Source organism: Lucilia cuprina, chromosome 4 (assembly GCF_022045245.1).
Source record: "Lucilia cuprina isolate Lc7/37 chromosome 4, ASM2204524v1, whole genome shotgun sequence".
Classification (NCBI taxonomy): Eukaryota; Metazoa; Arthropoda; class Insecta; order Diptera; family Calliphoridae; genus Lucilia; species Lucilia cuprina.
This window is the reverse complement of record NC_060952.1, coordinates 13,603,427-13,619,892: the sequence shown is the minus strand read 5'-3', so window position 1 is coordinate 13,619,892 and position 16,466 is coordinate 13,603,427. Positions and strand designations below refer to the sequence as shown.

The 16,466-nt window shown below is 26.3% G+C and overlaps 1 protein-coding gene across 3 annotated transcripts in view; it reads right to left on the bottom strand.

Annotated features, from left to right (window-relative positions):
* LOC111681562 (5-hydroxytryptamine receptor 1) overlaps positions 1 to 15,808 on the bottom strand; it is a 118,722-nt gene extending 102,914 nt beyond the window's left edge. For 2 of the 3 annotated variants that reach the window (XM_046948558.1, XM_046948561.1), the window contains exon 1: positions 13,839 to 14,495. The gene's annotated coding sequence lies outside the window, so the exon portion shown is untranslated. Of the gene's footprint in view, positions 1 to 13,838; positions 14,496 to 15,604 lie in introns of those variants that run through there. The other variant, XM_046948559.1, reaches the window with a different exon arrangement.
* Between the last annotated feature and the right edge of the window lie 658 nt (positions 15,809 to 16,466).

The following is a 16,466-nucleotide window of genomic DNA, read 5'->3' as shown; positions in this document are numbered from 1 at the left end:
AACGAAGTTAAATTAATAAATTTACCTATTTTTTGTACATGGAACCTTTCATGTCAATTAAAAAAAAGATTTGGATGAAATTTGCACCAAGTCCAGTACTAGAGGATAGAAGGTCAGGCATACATTTTCAGCTCTAACTCAGCTCAGGAACTGCAGGGGATCAAATTTGGACAATTTGTTTTTTTTTCAAATGAATGTAATTTTTCACTTATATAGCAAAAACGTTCCAAAGGACTTTAGCACAGCTCTTTATCAAAAAGAGACACAATTTTTAAAATATCAATTACTGTCCCTTCAGTGTAAGCGAATTTTTAAAGTGTTTAATTTTATAACTGGCATTTAAAATATTTGCCAAAGTATTGAATACTATCAAAATTCCAGTCAAATTTTTTATTGTTATACTTAAAGTATGTTAAATGTTAGATTCTTAGAAAACAAAATAAAATAAAAAGAAGCCAATAAATAAAATGTCTGTTTTTAGCCTTTTCTGTTTGCTTGTTCCGAAAAAAGGAAAGAAAACTAATCCTTTCATTAACATTTCATCTCAACTTACAATAAAAATATGCCACTGCTGTAGATATCAATAAAACACTACCATTAAACCAGAAAAAAGGCAAATGGAAGAGAAAATGTAAAGAAAATTAATGGTATGCTGCATGTGAAAAGTAAAGAAGCAAAGAGAGCGGGGAGAAAGAAAAAGGAAAATATGAACCCGTTAACCTATATAAGTTTATTTTTTCTCTTTCCTCAAACTACATTCACAATACTGCTGTTGTTCAGATGCTATGCCGTTATTTTTGTGTAAATAAAAGCCCCAAATTTTCAAACAATTCATGGCAATTTTCGTTTTCATTTTCGTCTTTTTGTTTTGCTTATTTTTATTTTCAATATGAATTTTTTCTTTCTTAGTAACTCAATAACTACCATTAATCCTCAACATGAAATCTGAAAAGAACAAATACTTATGTAGGTCTTATCAAGCACACAAGTATAAAATGCTTAAGTATTTCTTAGGTTTCCTAAGGAATTCTTTATGTGTCTTTAAATTTAAGCCTTTTGTTCGTCATAACATATAACACAAGCTGGTGGAACGAGTGAATATATACAAAAAGTCTAAAAAAGAAAGAAAGAAAAACATGAGAATATAAATGTATATATAAAAAGAATAAATTCATAAAAATCAAATGAAGAAAAAACGAAACGCCACCAACCGTTTATGGTGTGATATAGTTACGAACGAGCAAGAGTAGTGTAGTACCATCAGTACCAGTGTAATCAACACACGACTCAATACACTAATTCTCAAAGTATAAAGAAATAAAGTAAGTCTTTAAAGCAGAAAAGGAAACGGAAATTCGATGCTTGTAATGTTCATATGGAACACAGAATGTAGAGTGAAAAATATATAAAAAGTACATAGACATACAAGACTTTGTTTGTAACCCAGCAAAACAGGAATGAAGTAATTTAAACGTATAATTTAATTACATCGATCAACAAATTTTTAATCCTTAGACCAAAGTATACTTTTCTAAAGAAAGCTGCATCCGAATCTGACCTCCATCAAATATGGTGTTCGAAATATCGTGCTCTAACGCATGAAAAACATAATTTTTGGACCTTGGCCTCATTATAACAGTGCCAAGACAATAGTATTTATAAAAGTTTTTTTCTTTTTGCTGGGATGTTGCACACATATGTGCAGTTTTACACATATATTTAAATTTGTCTCAACAAGTATACATTGTATCTCGTTAGATATGATTATATAAAAAAGGAAATGAACTGTCATATTTGAATTTTCAAACTAAATTTTTCTTTAAAATCTTATTAAATACAAGTTTATAAATAATACATATTGTACAATATCTTTATAAAACCGGAACATCACTACAGGCAGTAAATTATGTACATACATAGTATATGTATGAATGTATGTATGTGTGTGAAAGAAAGGAAACATTTTATTGAATTTTTTACTCATCTGCGAAAGATTCTGTGAATTTTAAATTAATTTATATTCTTATAAATACCATTTTACTATAGACTTACAAAAATTGCCCTTTGATTTTCGGTTAATAATGAGTTAATAGCATTGGTTATTAAAAGATTTTAAGAAAAGGGATTAAATGTTGGTAAAAGGGAGTTTTGTATATGCTTTTGAAACCACACAACAACAGCAGCAGTGGTTTCCGGTTACCTGAGTAATTTCACTTAAAATACAATTAGATTTTTGTTCTTAAAATACATATTATACATCGTTCAAGGTTTGCTAATAAAAAAATTCAATGAATGAATATTTTTGTTAGACTTTTCATGGGAAGGAGGGTAAATAACACAATTTTTATAACAGACTTTTAATCTTCTTAGACAACACATGTCTTGAAATAGGCTTAGGTTGATATGTATATAGCCAAAAAATTAGATATTGTTATGACAGGTTGTTAACCTTATAAATATGCTGTACTTTGTATTTAATTGCTCCTGTATATATTTTTTAGTTCTTTTTTTATGTGTACATTTCCTCCATATGTTTCCTTATTATATGCTGAAATCAACCCATAATATTCAAATTAATTTTCTGCTTTCAAAATAAAATATTTAAGATAGAACATTACAGTACTTTTTACAAAATTATCTACAAGGCAAACAGCACCAGCTGTAATCTTAATTATTTTCTAAGCTAATTTTATTTTTATATTTTATCTGTCAAACAGTCAATATCAAAAATCTATTTTTGTATGAAAAACTAACAATTTAACCAAAATTAGAAATCTCTATTGCAATAAATAAGATGATGTTACGTGTTGGTTTATATCGCTCATTTACTACAAGAATGACAAAATCCAAAAAAGATTTTTCGTTTCTATAACCATACATTTTCTTATGGATTTTTTTTATTTCTAAATACCTAATATTACGTATGTTCAAACTCATTTTAAATTTTAATGAAATTTCGACATAGTTTTTTCTAACTACAACTTGTGTGTTATAACTTGATGCCCTACATTCTAAACTATGTAGTAAATCTTTTATATTTTCTAGCATCATATTGTACATAATGCTCATCATACCACAAAAAGCTTAACTCCATTTCCTCCCAACAGGGTAATAAGAAGCGAAATATTACAAAAATATTTTTGTCTTTTTAACTTGCATAAACATAGTTCCTACGAGTATTATAAAAACGTAGATATTGTTTCAAATATATAGATACATACATATGTATATCTTCGTTAGGGTTATACTCCAAAATGTTTATAGTGGATGATACTAAGATTATATTATTAAAAAAATATTCTTGTGCACAATATTTTGTAAAAAGGTCCTTTTTGGTGATCAACTTACTGCAATACAATTGCAGCAAAAAATTATTCTTAAAACTGCAAAATTGTATTTTTTTATAAAAAATTAGCAAAAACCTTTAAATGCTTGACCTAATAATAATTTTAGTTTGGAAACATCAACTAATTATATATAAACAGCATTTTATTTTATAAAAGGTTTATAAAATAAAATTTTCATACGAAATTTTATTTATAGGTCGTTTAAAAAATAAAAATTTGTTTATGAATATGGGGGTTAAAAGAAAAAAACTTTTGCTTCATATTCCGAAAAACAGGTTATTGTTTATTTGAATTACAAAAAAAGTTACATTTTACTTTTTTGAAATTAGAAACTGAACAGAATTAAATTCAAAAGCTTTTTTATTTTTGACCCAAAGTTTGGTCAGTAAATCTTAATTGAAAAATCGACTCAAATAGTGATTTTCGGTTGGCATACTAAATGGTATTTGTTTGGGTGTTTTTATGACTTCAGATTTCAAAGATTATCTAATATTTGAGATAATTATATCGAATTGGTTCAAAACTTTCTTATACTTTCTTTGATAGATTTTTTTTAATGTTTTGGGAAGTGGATATTTTTGGAACACGAACCAGATATAATAAGTCTGAAAAAGAGACTAATTAAAGCAAAACTGCGTTCACAGTTTTTATTTCGTGAATCTGTTTTCTTTTAAAATGATTTCAAAGTTTTAAGTACATTTTTAAAATACTTCTACTGATCACGTCATATTGAATTTAGTGTCAAAAGAACAAGAGAAGTTGGAAAATATTTTGTAATATTTTTATATTAGTCTTTTAGGATTTAAAGATGTCAAAAATGTCTTTTAAATGTATTTTTTATTATATTCAGCTTTCTTATCACTTACTGTATGGATTCCAATAAGGGTGATCAACTCGGTTTTTCAATCGATTTTTTCTGTTTAGAAAAAATCGACACTGGTTTTTTCTAAATGTCGGTTTTTTGAATATATAAATTTTGAAGTAAGTAATAATACAACAATAACAATATTGTAGTCCAGGAACTAGAGTATAGTTTTTTTTTAACGCACCTTTGTTTAAACTTTTTTTGATTTTCCTAATTAAATTATTTTATTTTTAAAATTTATTGGAATTACTATTTGAAAAAATTTTTATCAATCTCAAGATTATATTTAATTACAATAAATACTTGCCGGCTAAACTATTATTGATGTGTTGGAATGAATATAAAAATTGTCTAAACAGGGACTTTAGGAAGGATAACATAGTTTCTATATTTAGCAAAAGTCTCCCATTTTTTCTAATTTTCTTTCTTAAACCAAAGAAATAATGTAAATCAGACGACTATATCTTAATTTATAATCTTTCAAAATGATAAAAATCAAATCGGGCCATAAAATTTAAACATAAACTTTATTTTTTCAAAATTAAAGGAATTTCTTATTTATAATAAATACTAGTCAAGCGGTTTTTTTGAAATTTCAACTATTCGAAAACTTCTTTTTATAAAATTTCGAATAATCGATCACCCTACTTCGTATACAATATTATGAAATAAATAAATCTTTTAGTATACAAAAGAATTCTATCGTAGTCAGGTCTTTTTGTTCTTCATATTCTAATGTACATTGTACAAACTACATAGTTATTTTTTATTATTATGTAAAATATACAGAAGGATTTTACCAGGATAAAAATATAATATTTATAAACTCATATATGACAATTTTGTATGCCCTGCACTACTGTAGTGGTGCAGTGTGTTTTTCATATATACACGTTAAGGCATCCTAATCAGCATTACATTATTTTTTATAAAAACCTTGTAATCAAAATGAAGATTAAGGACATTTTTTACAAGTATAATTAATCTATGCAGTTCTCCCCAATAATTATGTTAAATATACTTGTATATCAATATACGTCGGCAAAACTATGTTAAAACTATGTAAGACTTTTTGGTGCTGTTGATATTTCGTAATAATTCGGTCCATACCTAAAGAAATCCATATATAACAATCATAATGCTTTTATAAATACTAGTATCACGATTAAATTAAGCATAAATAAACAAAATTTTAAAATATCCAGCCCGAAGATCAGAATTAAGGTAAAATTTTAACAAAACCGTTTTATTATGAAAATAAAATAAATTTAAAAAAACTCTACATTAATTGGTGCAGGATATTATACGGTCGACAAAACCCCTTGTTTTGTTTTATAGTGTATAAATAAAATAGAAAAGAATGTTGTACATAAAATGATATGACATGTAAAACAAATGTACCATTAGGTTTAGCATCAAGTGTAATTAGCATAAGTGTCTGCATGAGTTGACATTTTTTTAAGGAAAAGAAAAACCCACATATTCGCACTTAAGAGGGGTCTAAACAATTTATTGTTGGTATATTCTTTAAGATTTTAAGTGCAGCATTAGGGTAAGGTTTTGTTTTTGGAATAATATTGCTAATCGTGTTAAATGTTAAGTAAATATAATATACAATTACACTTCCTAAGGTTAATGGCGAAACTGGAGCTGTAGTTTATTATATAACTAACTTTTATGTATGAGCGCTTTTCTATAGATACCAGGTTTTATTTTTATTAATGCTTTATTTAACTGCATAAATATCTTAGTCATAATCTGTTTTATTTTAAAGAGTTCTTATTTGAAAAAAAAAACACATGTCACTTTCCATGTAAATGACAGCTTAAGTTAATGCTCTTACTTGCTTTAATTTAAGCAGATTACAAAATGTAAAATAAAAAAGAAATATATAAAAAGGTTTATTTGACATTTATTTTTATTAGTTGATTTTTTGAGCGGTTACTTAGTTATTGACACTTCAAAGGAATTACTGAGAAATCATCTGAAATAATAATATTTTAGGAAGACTTAAAACGATAACAATTGTAATTTAAATTTCTGAGCATGGTGATGATAACCGTTGTAGTGAGGCAGAAAAGAGTCTCTAGTGATCGAAGCCACAACCCCAAGAATGATAACCTAGTTTTCTACCAGGTAGCAAACCGAGCCTCCTTAAATTGTTCACCTATTCAAAAGAACAACAACGTATTACTCTAAACGCAATAAAACACAAAAAAATAGCAAAGGTATTCTCATACTTTTGATCATATTTCCGTTATTTATGCAGAGAAAACGTCTTAAAAGCATGTCTGACATAATTATTAAAAATTTTTATCCCGAAGGCAACTGAAGTCTTCAAAAAACTTATTTTAACAGACACATAGAAGGACCTGTCGTACGGAAGAAGCCCCTTTCCTTGATTTTCTTCATGTAATGTCATGGGTCAAACAAAGTAAGTACATTACAAGCGGTTTATACCTCATCCAATTTAATACCCAAACATGTAGTATAAAACAGTTTTAAAAAATCGATTTGTTGCTAAAAACTTTTGCCCCAAATCAACTCAAGAAGAAGTTTTTTGTTATTTTTTTTTACTTAGTCAAAGGGCCAAATATTAGTCATAATCTAAATACACATATTGTTTTTACTGTGTTTTTCTGTAGAAAATTTGTAAATTTTTTCTTTACATCGAATTGCATCTACTGATGTATTTTATCACTACAAGGTCGTCTTAGCCATGAAATCTTAATGAATAAAATAATTTATTTCTACATATTATGTATGAAAAGGTGTTACGTTGTATTCTTAATAAAGTTGTAAAAATCATGTCAATTAATGTTTTTCCCTGAATTCAGAACTTCTTAAACACTTATACAACTAAATTTTTTATTCTAATTTTAAATCATACTTACAACTTTTAAAACGTTATATATAAGATGATAGGGTGGGTCGTTTAATATTTCACACATGAAGAAGAATTATTTCCACAAATATGTCTAAATTACAATGCGGGTATATAGCAGTATTTTTTGATGTTTATACTTCATATCGAATTCATGACACGCATTCCCATATTTAAAAAATTGTAAAGAAATATGTACATAAGCGTAAATCACAGTCATGAATAAGTATTATTAAGAGAAGGAAAAAAGATGTGAAAACTCTATGCGTATGTCTGAATAAAAAATGAGTAAATGGATATACACATGTACCTATTATGTTGTTTATGAGGCTGTTGGGGCAGAATTTTATAATTCCTAAAACTTATCATATGTGAACAAATAACCTGCGAACAAGTCAGAATAAATAAAAAATCTTAAATCTTAAAAATATATTACGAATGAACTTGTATACTTATTTCTTTCATTTTTTTGCACATGATGTGATTTTTCGTATTTATTGTTGTATGTTGCTATTGTTTGTTGTCGTCTTTGTTGTTGTTGCTGCTGTTGGTGCTACCAGTAGCATGTTTGATAACCCTTAGGTTATTTACACTCAATTTACTGTCTGATTTATACAGACAGATATAAATTTGAAAATGTTTTTCGTTTTCACAAGTACTATAAAAATGATTTATTAATTTAATTTTTTTTGTTTGCTTGTTGTTAATTTAGTGTAAGTTTTTATTTTTTTAGATTTAATTTCAATTTAAAGATTGAATTGTGAAAAAAATATTGGAATATTTATTTTATCTAAAATTTTAAATATTCAAATAAATACGCAAAATTTAAGATGGGATGTGGAAAGTGATTAAGGAAATGAATTAGTAACTAAGTTAGTAAATAAGTTATTTAGTTAATTACTTAGTTGGTTAATTAATAAATATGTTAGTTAGTTAGTTGGTTGGTTGGTTGGTTGGTTGGTTGGTTGGTTAGGTAGTAAGTTAGTCAGTTAGTTAGTTAGTTTGTTAGTTAGTTAGTTAGTTATTTAGTTAGTTAGTTAGTTAGTTAGTTAGTTAGTTAGTTAGTTAGTTAATTAGTTAGTTAGTTAGTTACTTAGTTTGTTAGTTAGTTAGTTACTTAGTTAGTTAGTTACTTAGTTTGTTAGTTAGTTATTTAGTACGTATGTTTCATATGGAAGAAACTCTGTTTCTGGTTATAATTAAAAAACTTAAAAACTTAAACTTATATTTCACATAAATCGCGTTGTGTTAAGTTAAAAATTAAAAATGTATTTTATTTTATTCTTTAAAGTAATTAATAAATTACATAATTTTTGTATTGTTCACTTCATACTTCTGAAATTAAACCTCAAGGACATTTTAATGAACAATTACTGATCAAACTTGTAGTTTCCTTTTTACCCAACACCAGCAAATTTCTTTCCCTTACAGTCTACGAAGCGAAGCTTAAATTGCAATTGTCGTAATACTTAAATATTCAAAAAGCTAAAAGGAACGCAACAACCACTAGAGTAATTTGTTTGAAAATTGTTAAGACATTGTGGTGGCAACCACAAAACATCAACAACATCTAGTGGTAAAAGAGGGAAGATTGTTGCAAAACATAAAACAGAAAAAGTGATTTTACAAAGGAAACTTTATGAGATACGTTCAGAGTAAATTAAGAAAAGTGTGAAAAAGGAAAACCATTCTCAATCAAAATGAGGTTTTTAGTAAAATAAAGGGTTACATTTCCTTTGTTTATTGTTTATAATGTAAAAATAGATAAAGAATATAAATTAAGAACAATAAAGTAGTTAGAACTTAATTAATGAACTTTATTGCTTGCAACAAAAGCATTTTTTGACTTATTGAAATAAAATTACCTTTATATGTTTCTTATTTACAGTCTTTTTCTCTTACAGATATAGGCACTTTAAGACAATAAAAAATAAAAACATCTTAAATTTTGTCCCAAGTCTAAATAATTTAAAGATTATTTTCTATAAAAGCTAATGCATTATATTCACAAACTTTCACTCATTGAAATAGCAACCTAACATTAAGCGGTTATTCAACCTGTCCATCTAATAAAGATATATCAAAACTATAAATTTATTCGATTTCTTCCACATCAAAAAACAGGACGAATTGCTATGAACAATAAAGCCATATAAAAACATATAGTCATACATAAATACATACAAATATGTGTATTGATAATCTAATAAATTAAAACAAATCGACAACAACAATATTAAAATATTTGTTTTATGCTCAATTTTATTCTGCATCAACGATAATGTGGACCGACAGCCAGACAGATATATAATAGACGAATATATTTAGAAAATATAATCTCATATAAACACATGGTTGGTATATATCTATGTATATATGTATTATATTTACACATTTCATTTTGTATTATCAACTTGTACAAAGGCTTAACAAACCAAATGAAAAAGGTAATTTTAAATTAGAAGAAACTTATTTATTACTTAAGTAATAAAATATAAACCAGCAGCAAATACATAAATAAACTTAGGTTTTTACAGCAAAATAAGCAGCTTAAACTGTTATAAATTTTTATAAAAATATTCATAGAAATTTAAGAAGTTATTTTTATACCTTACTATAAATAAGATTTTTGCTAAAAATATGATTTTATAAAAAAGTTAAAATTTGGTTTTTCCAGAAGCGATACAATTTCGACAATTCTCTAAAAACTATGTTTTGTTGTTATTAAACTTTAGAATTTAGTTCGAGTTCTGCAAAATTAAGTAAAAACTTCATAAAAGTGTAAACAATGTCGGTGTCCCAAAAACTAGAGCTAACCGAAAATTTTAATACGAGATTTGAAGTCAGCGGTAATTAACTATTTCTATCTAAAAAAACACGCAAAAAGTTCGATTTTGTTGACTTGTACTAATAGTGATAGCTCGTTTCAATATTAAACAGTTTTAACGAAAACATAGTTTTTAGAGAATTGTCGAAATTGTATCGCTTCTGGAAAAACCAAATTTTAAGTTTTTTATAAAATCATATTTTAGCAAAAATCTTATTTATAGTAAAAAAATCATATATTTAAAAAAAAAAATTTGGTAAAAAATTGTCCTTTCGTCTAAATGTACTTTATTCGAAACTATCAAAAACTAGAAAATTCTGATTTCTATTGACAAATATAATTACTAGTAACAAATCGTCTTAATATTAAAAATTTTTAACGAAAAGCATAATTTTTAAAGAAATGTTCAAATTTTATTGTTTCTCAAAAACAATTTTTCGTTACAGATTAACTCTTTGTGAACAAGGGCAAAGACAATTGTCACTTTAGTGTCACCAGTTGTAAGCTTTTTTCTGTCTCTTCGTAATCTCGTAGGACAAGCACACTGCCTGACTAAATTGTTAATTAGTGAGAAAAATATAGAAAATGGTTGAAATCGATATATTATTTCACCTAGCCCCCATAGAGTCGAAGTTTCGGATTTGAACTTTTTAGTTTATTATTTCGGCCCTTATTTGACCTAAGCCCCAATACTAACTTTTTTCAAAAACTGTTTTTCAAAGGTTTAAATTTTATTAGAATAAACTCATATTTGTCCCTAACTACCATATAAATCATTTTTTATTGCTCCAATACATCGAAAATGTTTCAAATATTCTCATGGTGTTTGGTACCATAGAGTTGGCCATGCTTGGTTTTCAATTCCTTTAATATTTTCAACACAGATACAAGTTATTTTTTTCTAGTTCTTTACAGAATGTACATCATTTCTATTATACTATTGCAGTCTATCCAAAGTTTTCTGTAGATTTATAGGTCATAACTATAAATACAATTTGAACTACACCGAATCTTATATACCCACCAGCAAACCCGAATCTTATATACCCACCAGCAAAGGATCAATTATTGACTGATTCTTATAAAACTGGGTAGAGACTTATGTCGAGTTTTTGCGATATAATCGTACATTCAAGCCAGTAGTGAGCGTTAAAGTCATATATGGGAGTTAAGATAATTTATGGACCGATCTTTTTAAAATTAGGTAATAGGTTTTTGCTCGCCATTTGTTGGGGGCTATACAAAAACGTGGACAGATTAAGGAGTGAGATCGAAAAATTTTTAACATACATATATGTTTATAAAAAAGAAACCACTAAACTTACAGCTTTATTTTTTTTATTTGATTCAAATTATTATTACAATTTACAAAAAAAAATATTTTTATAGTTTTAATCACTAATGATGAAATTTTGAACCCTTTTCGGAAACCCTTCCAATAACGTTTTTATAGTGCTTTCTGTCACTTTGCTCGAACATGTAGTCCATCTCCGTTTTAAATGTACCACACTTTTGGACACCTTTTTTGTACTCTTCAATTCTCTTTTAACAAGAGCCCAATATCTCTCCACTGGCCTTAGCTCCGGGCAGTTTGGTACAAATACCACATAATTGTTCTTGTACCACTCAAGGGCTTGTTTACCATAGTGACAGGATGCCAAGTCAGGCCAAAAATAAGTGGACACATTATGAAGCCTTATGAATGGAAGCAGCCTTTTTTGTAAACATTCCTTGATGTAAATTTCTGTATTTATAGAGCCCGTTGTAACAAATGATTGGCTTCTTTTGCCGCAACTGCATATTGCTTGCCATACCAAGAACTTTCTGGGAAATTTTGTCTGCTTTTGGGTCCTAAACTTTTCTTCAACATTCCCTCGAGCATCAGTAACATAAAACTTTTGACCTGGAAGTTGCGAAAAATCTGCCAGAACATACGTTTCGTCATCCATTATGCAGCAAGAATATTTTTTTATAAAACTTGACTTCAATTTCCGTGCTCTGTTTTTGGCCTCTAAATTTTTAGCAGCGTTCCTGTCAGGAACTTTTTGAGCCTTGTATGTTTTTAAACCTGCATTAGCTTTAACCTTTCGTACCAAATAGTCCGAACACTGAGCTAACCGAGCTGCTTTCCTACCGGATGTGTTGGGAGCTCTTTTGAAAATGCGTTCTATTTTATGGCTTTAGAAACATCATGTGGACCATTCCTTCTACCTGAACCAGGTTTTCTATCAACTGACAAGTTCTCCCGGTACTGTTTAATAACATTGAAAACAGTTTGACGGCAGACCTTTGTATGCTTGGCCAACTTTTTGTAAGACCAAGTTGGGTTTAGTTGAAAATATTTAATAATTTCAGTACGCACTTTTTTCTGGTCACTCATTTTAATCAGATTAACAAAAAATTAATATAATTGACATTACACATAATAACTGACATGTTTTTCAAAGGTAACTTGATAAAAAAAAAATCAAAAAATACTTTGGTTGAAAAATGTAATGAAAAACGTGTGTTAAGAATTTTTCGATCTCACTCCTTATTTTCATTTTCATTACCAAAGAAACCTTAAGGCCCAACTATAATATGAATAAGCAAGCTTAAGTTAATGAAAAAATCTAACGAAAAGTCTCTCAAGTGCTTAAGAAACTCCTAGGTAACTTTTATGTGGCTATAATGTACTTACGTGCATTCAAAACACTTTAGCTCCATTTACACATTTATGTGCCACACGTAATAAAAAAAAGTACATATTTTATAATAATTTATTGAACAAAATTTTCTTGGCAATTTTAATTTTTTTCTTTATTTTCTTTGTGTACAATAAGAAAACAATTGATTTTGTACTGAATGTGCTGTCAGTATCTCCCTTTGCTTATGCTAATAAAATTTGACGAAACTTAACGAAACTCTCTTTTGTACATTATAGTTTGTTGCATACGTTTTATAAGTGTTCGCACAGTTACTTAAGCTGACATTAGTTTATGTAATCATATTAAATTTTTGGAAAAATTTAAACTCTATCCGTTCGGTCTCTATCGTGCTTTCAACAAAAAGACAGACAGACGAGCAGACATTGCTAGATCGTTTCGATGTATTATAAACGAAATGACAAATGTTTTATAAACGAAATGACAAACCCAATATATCTATAATAATATAAAATTTTATTAAATCATACTACAGCTTTAACTACTTTTAATAAGAACAACCAGATTAAAATTGTTTCCAATATCAATCTATAAAATAATGGTTTTAAAAACAAACAAACTCTTTTTGGCTCTATAATGTTAAAATTAAAACATCATCTGAAAGTTAATTATGTTTTCTATTTGTTGTCAAAATTTATTTTTCTTCAATTTATGTCCCTTTTATTTCATGAAATATTTAAATTATCATAAAAAGCCAAGTTAAAAACTTCCCCATTAAAATACACTTTGACTTCTTGCTATAGGTAGTGTTAAACAAAACTTTATAAAATTTAATTTAAACTAATTTTCTTTATTAATTTTCCTTTTACTTTTAGTTCATTATTGTATTTGAGTTTAATTTGATAAGCTTGATTAAAACCATAAACACTCAAATACATACACACTTGGCAAACGATTTTTTAATTAATTCACAAATAATGTTAATGTCCAATTTCAATTCAAAACGTTTTAATGAAATTTTCAACGTCATTAATACAACAGTATTTAATGAAAAAAAGCAGTGAGATTAAGAAAATTACCTAAAGATAAGGCGCCACCAACTAGGCAGTTAGCATATTTTAGATAAGAATTATTGTTTTATGATTTTGGTTTTTTTCTCTTTTTTTGGGTGTAGGTTAAAAAATATGTTTATTTTGAAAAGTAAATAAATAAAAATGTTAATTAATAATTAAGTAAAGAAAGTGGTGAGTTTGTAGAAAGTGAAACTTACCTATTTAACATAATATTAAAAGGTGTGTGTTGATGTGAGTTGTTTGTATATTCCCATAATAAACACTTTAATTGAAACACGTTTTCTTTTAAATCTGCGGCTATAATTAAAATCTGTTTAAATTGTGGGAAGTTTAAAAAAAATAAAAATGATGTTTAATGTTGTATTTTTAGATTCAATTTTAATTATTTTATTTTTATATTATTTATAATTTTTTTTAAGCTTAAATATTTTTATTAAAATATTATTAATGATTATTTGATATAAACTGACATATTAAAATGACACAAATAGTAACACATACATATCTAAGTTTTTTTTTAACTATTACTATTCTTCTTTACTTAATGCTTATTTAAAGGTCAAATGAATTAAAGACTTTTTAATGTATATTTTTTATTATAAAGTATTTTTGCAATTATTTATTATTAAAGGTGGGTTATGTTAAATTTCTTTTTCTTTTTAATTTAAATTTATGAAAATATTTTATTTACAATTGCTGTTGTTGACGTGTATTCTGTTGCTTTAGCTTGCAAATTTAACATTAATTGCTGTTGACATTATTGTTGTTTTTTTTTTTGTTCATAAAAATTTTTGAAAATATTTTTTGTTTAGAAAATGTATTTAATTCTTAAAATTTTGTTGACAAAATGAATTTATTTTTTAAATTTTTTAAAAAATTTGTTTTAGATTATGTTTACAAGTTTGATAGCATTTTTAATTAATTCCGGCTATTTTTGTATTTTTAAATATTTCTGTGATTGTTTAGAAATATGTTTGATTTTTATTTATTAATTTTATTTATTGTTTAAGATTATTTTAGGAAGCTAAAATATTTTCACAAGATTCATTCTTGAAATTCTTTAAACTTAAATTTTATCAAAGAATATTATTTATAGATTTGAATTTCCACTTCTTTCGTTTTGAAATCATATATTGAGTTTAAATGCTGCTTTTATATTTTAAGTAAATTTGCTCACTTTTTTCATCAAATCTTAAAACTTTTACTGTTTCTTTATATTTATCTTAATTTTATATCACTTTATTCTTTAAAATATTTAATTTTGAATAAATTAGTCTCAAATTTCGATTTAAATTTTATAAATAATTTTTTCAAATTTTCTGTTATTTTTATTTATTTTCTATTGTATATTAATTTCACTGCACATATTTTTGTAATTATTTTTTATCAAATAATTAATTATTAATTTATAAAACAGTATTAACTGCAGTATTCCCGTATTATCTTCATCAAATCACCAAATTTTCTTCTTTCTTTCACAAAATTTTTTATTTAAAATTAACATTCATTTAAATGTAGTATTTTAGTTTTAGAAATCTCTTTAAATTAAATTTTTTTAAGATTCTTTTTTTATTTAATATTTTTAGAATTTAATAAAACATTCTTATGAGCATTTAATTTAGGTTTTATTATTATTAGGAATTTATTTAATTAAAAAGAGTATACATTTTTTAATTAATTTTATTTTAAACAATTGCAATAAAATTTTCCAATATTTATTTATTCATATATTTTGACTTTTATTATATTGTTTTCTAATTATTAAAAAACGCAAATTTTACTGTTTAACACTTCAACTTAAAATTCACTTTAAACAAACAAAAATTCTTCAAAATTGCAAGAAAAATCTTAAAATTTCTTTCCCACGGTTGTTTTTTATTTGGCGCGGTGCTTTTTTGGTGTCATATTCTTTGCTCACTCTTTCAATATCAAATATAAACAAACAGAATTCCGTTTACTTTACCTTAAAGGCTGTTTATTTTATATGTAAATGTAACGAAGAAAAATCAAAAAATTGAGAACCCTTTTTTTTGCACAACTAAAGAGTTTGTATGCAGTATGTAAAGTTTAAATAAACAAAAGAAAAAACACAAATTTTAAAACGTTTTTTAGCATATCCGCTTTACAATTGTATTTCCTCACGCGCGCACGGTAGAAATTTAACTGGAACCTTTCGCTGGCTGGCTTTCACAACAGCACAAAAGTGGTCGTAGTCAGAGTTTAGCAGATGTGCCAGTATTAGTAACAAGAACAATAACAAAAGCAATTTAACAGTATCAAACAAATACGTTTTAACAGTGCTTGTTGAATAACATGAATAACACCTTACGTTTCTGTTAAACACATAAACACTCAAACGCTCTATTTTTATTTAATTGTAGCAAGAAATCAAAACAAAACTTATTTTGAAATAAACATTATAACTGTGTAAATCTTTAACATTTCTGTAACATAATGTTTACATAAATTTGAAAGATTTTCTGAGTTTGTTGTGATTTATTTTTAACATTTCTTAAGTAAATGTAAACATTACTCTCACTGCCTCTTGCGGTTCTTATAAATTTCACTTAGTCTTAGTGTTGCCAACGTTGTTCAATAAACTTTCGACACCTTCTAATAGGGTAGGTATTGAATCATATGATTTATAACTTTTTTGTTGAGTTTGATCGTTTAGTTTTGATGGTAAAACAAGTCAAGGGAATTTCTAGATTTTTAATTCAATATCGCTTGTTTGAATTTTTGTACAAGTCAGTTTCCAAAGGCTCCAGATATATTCTTGATTAAACATGCTTTCAAAAATTTCACCATGTTAAAGTAACTAATTT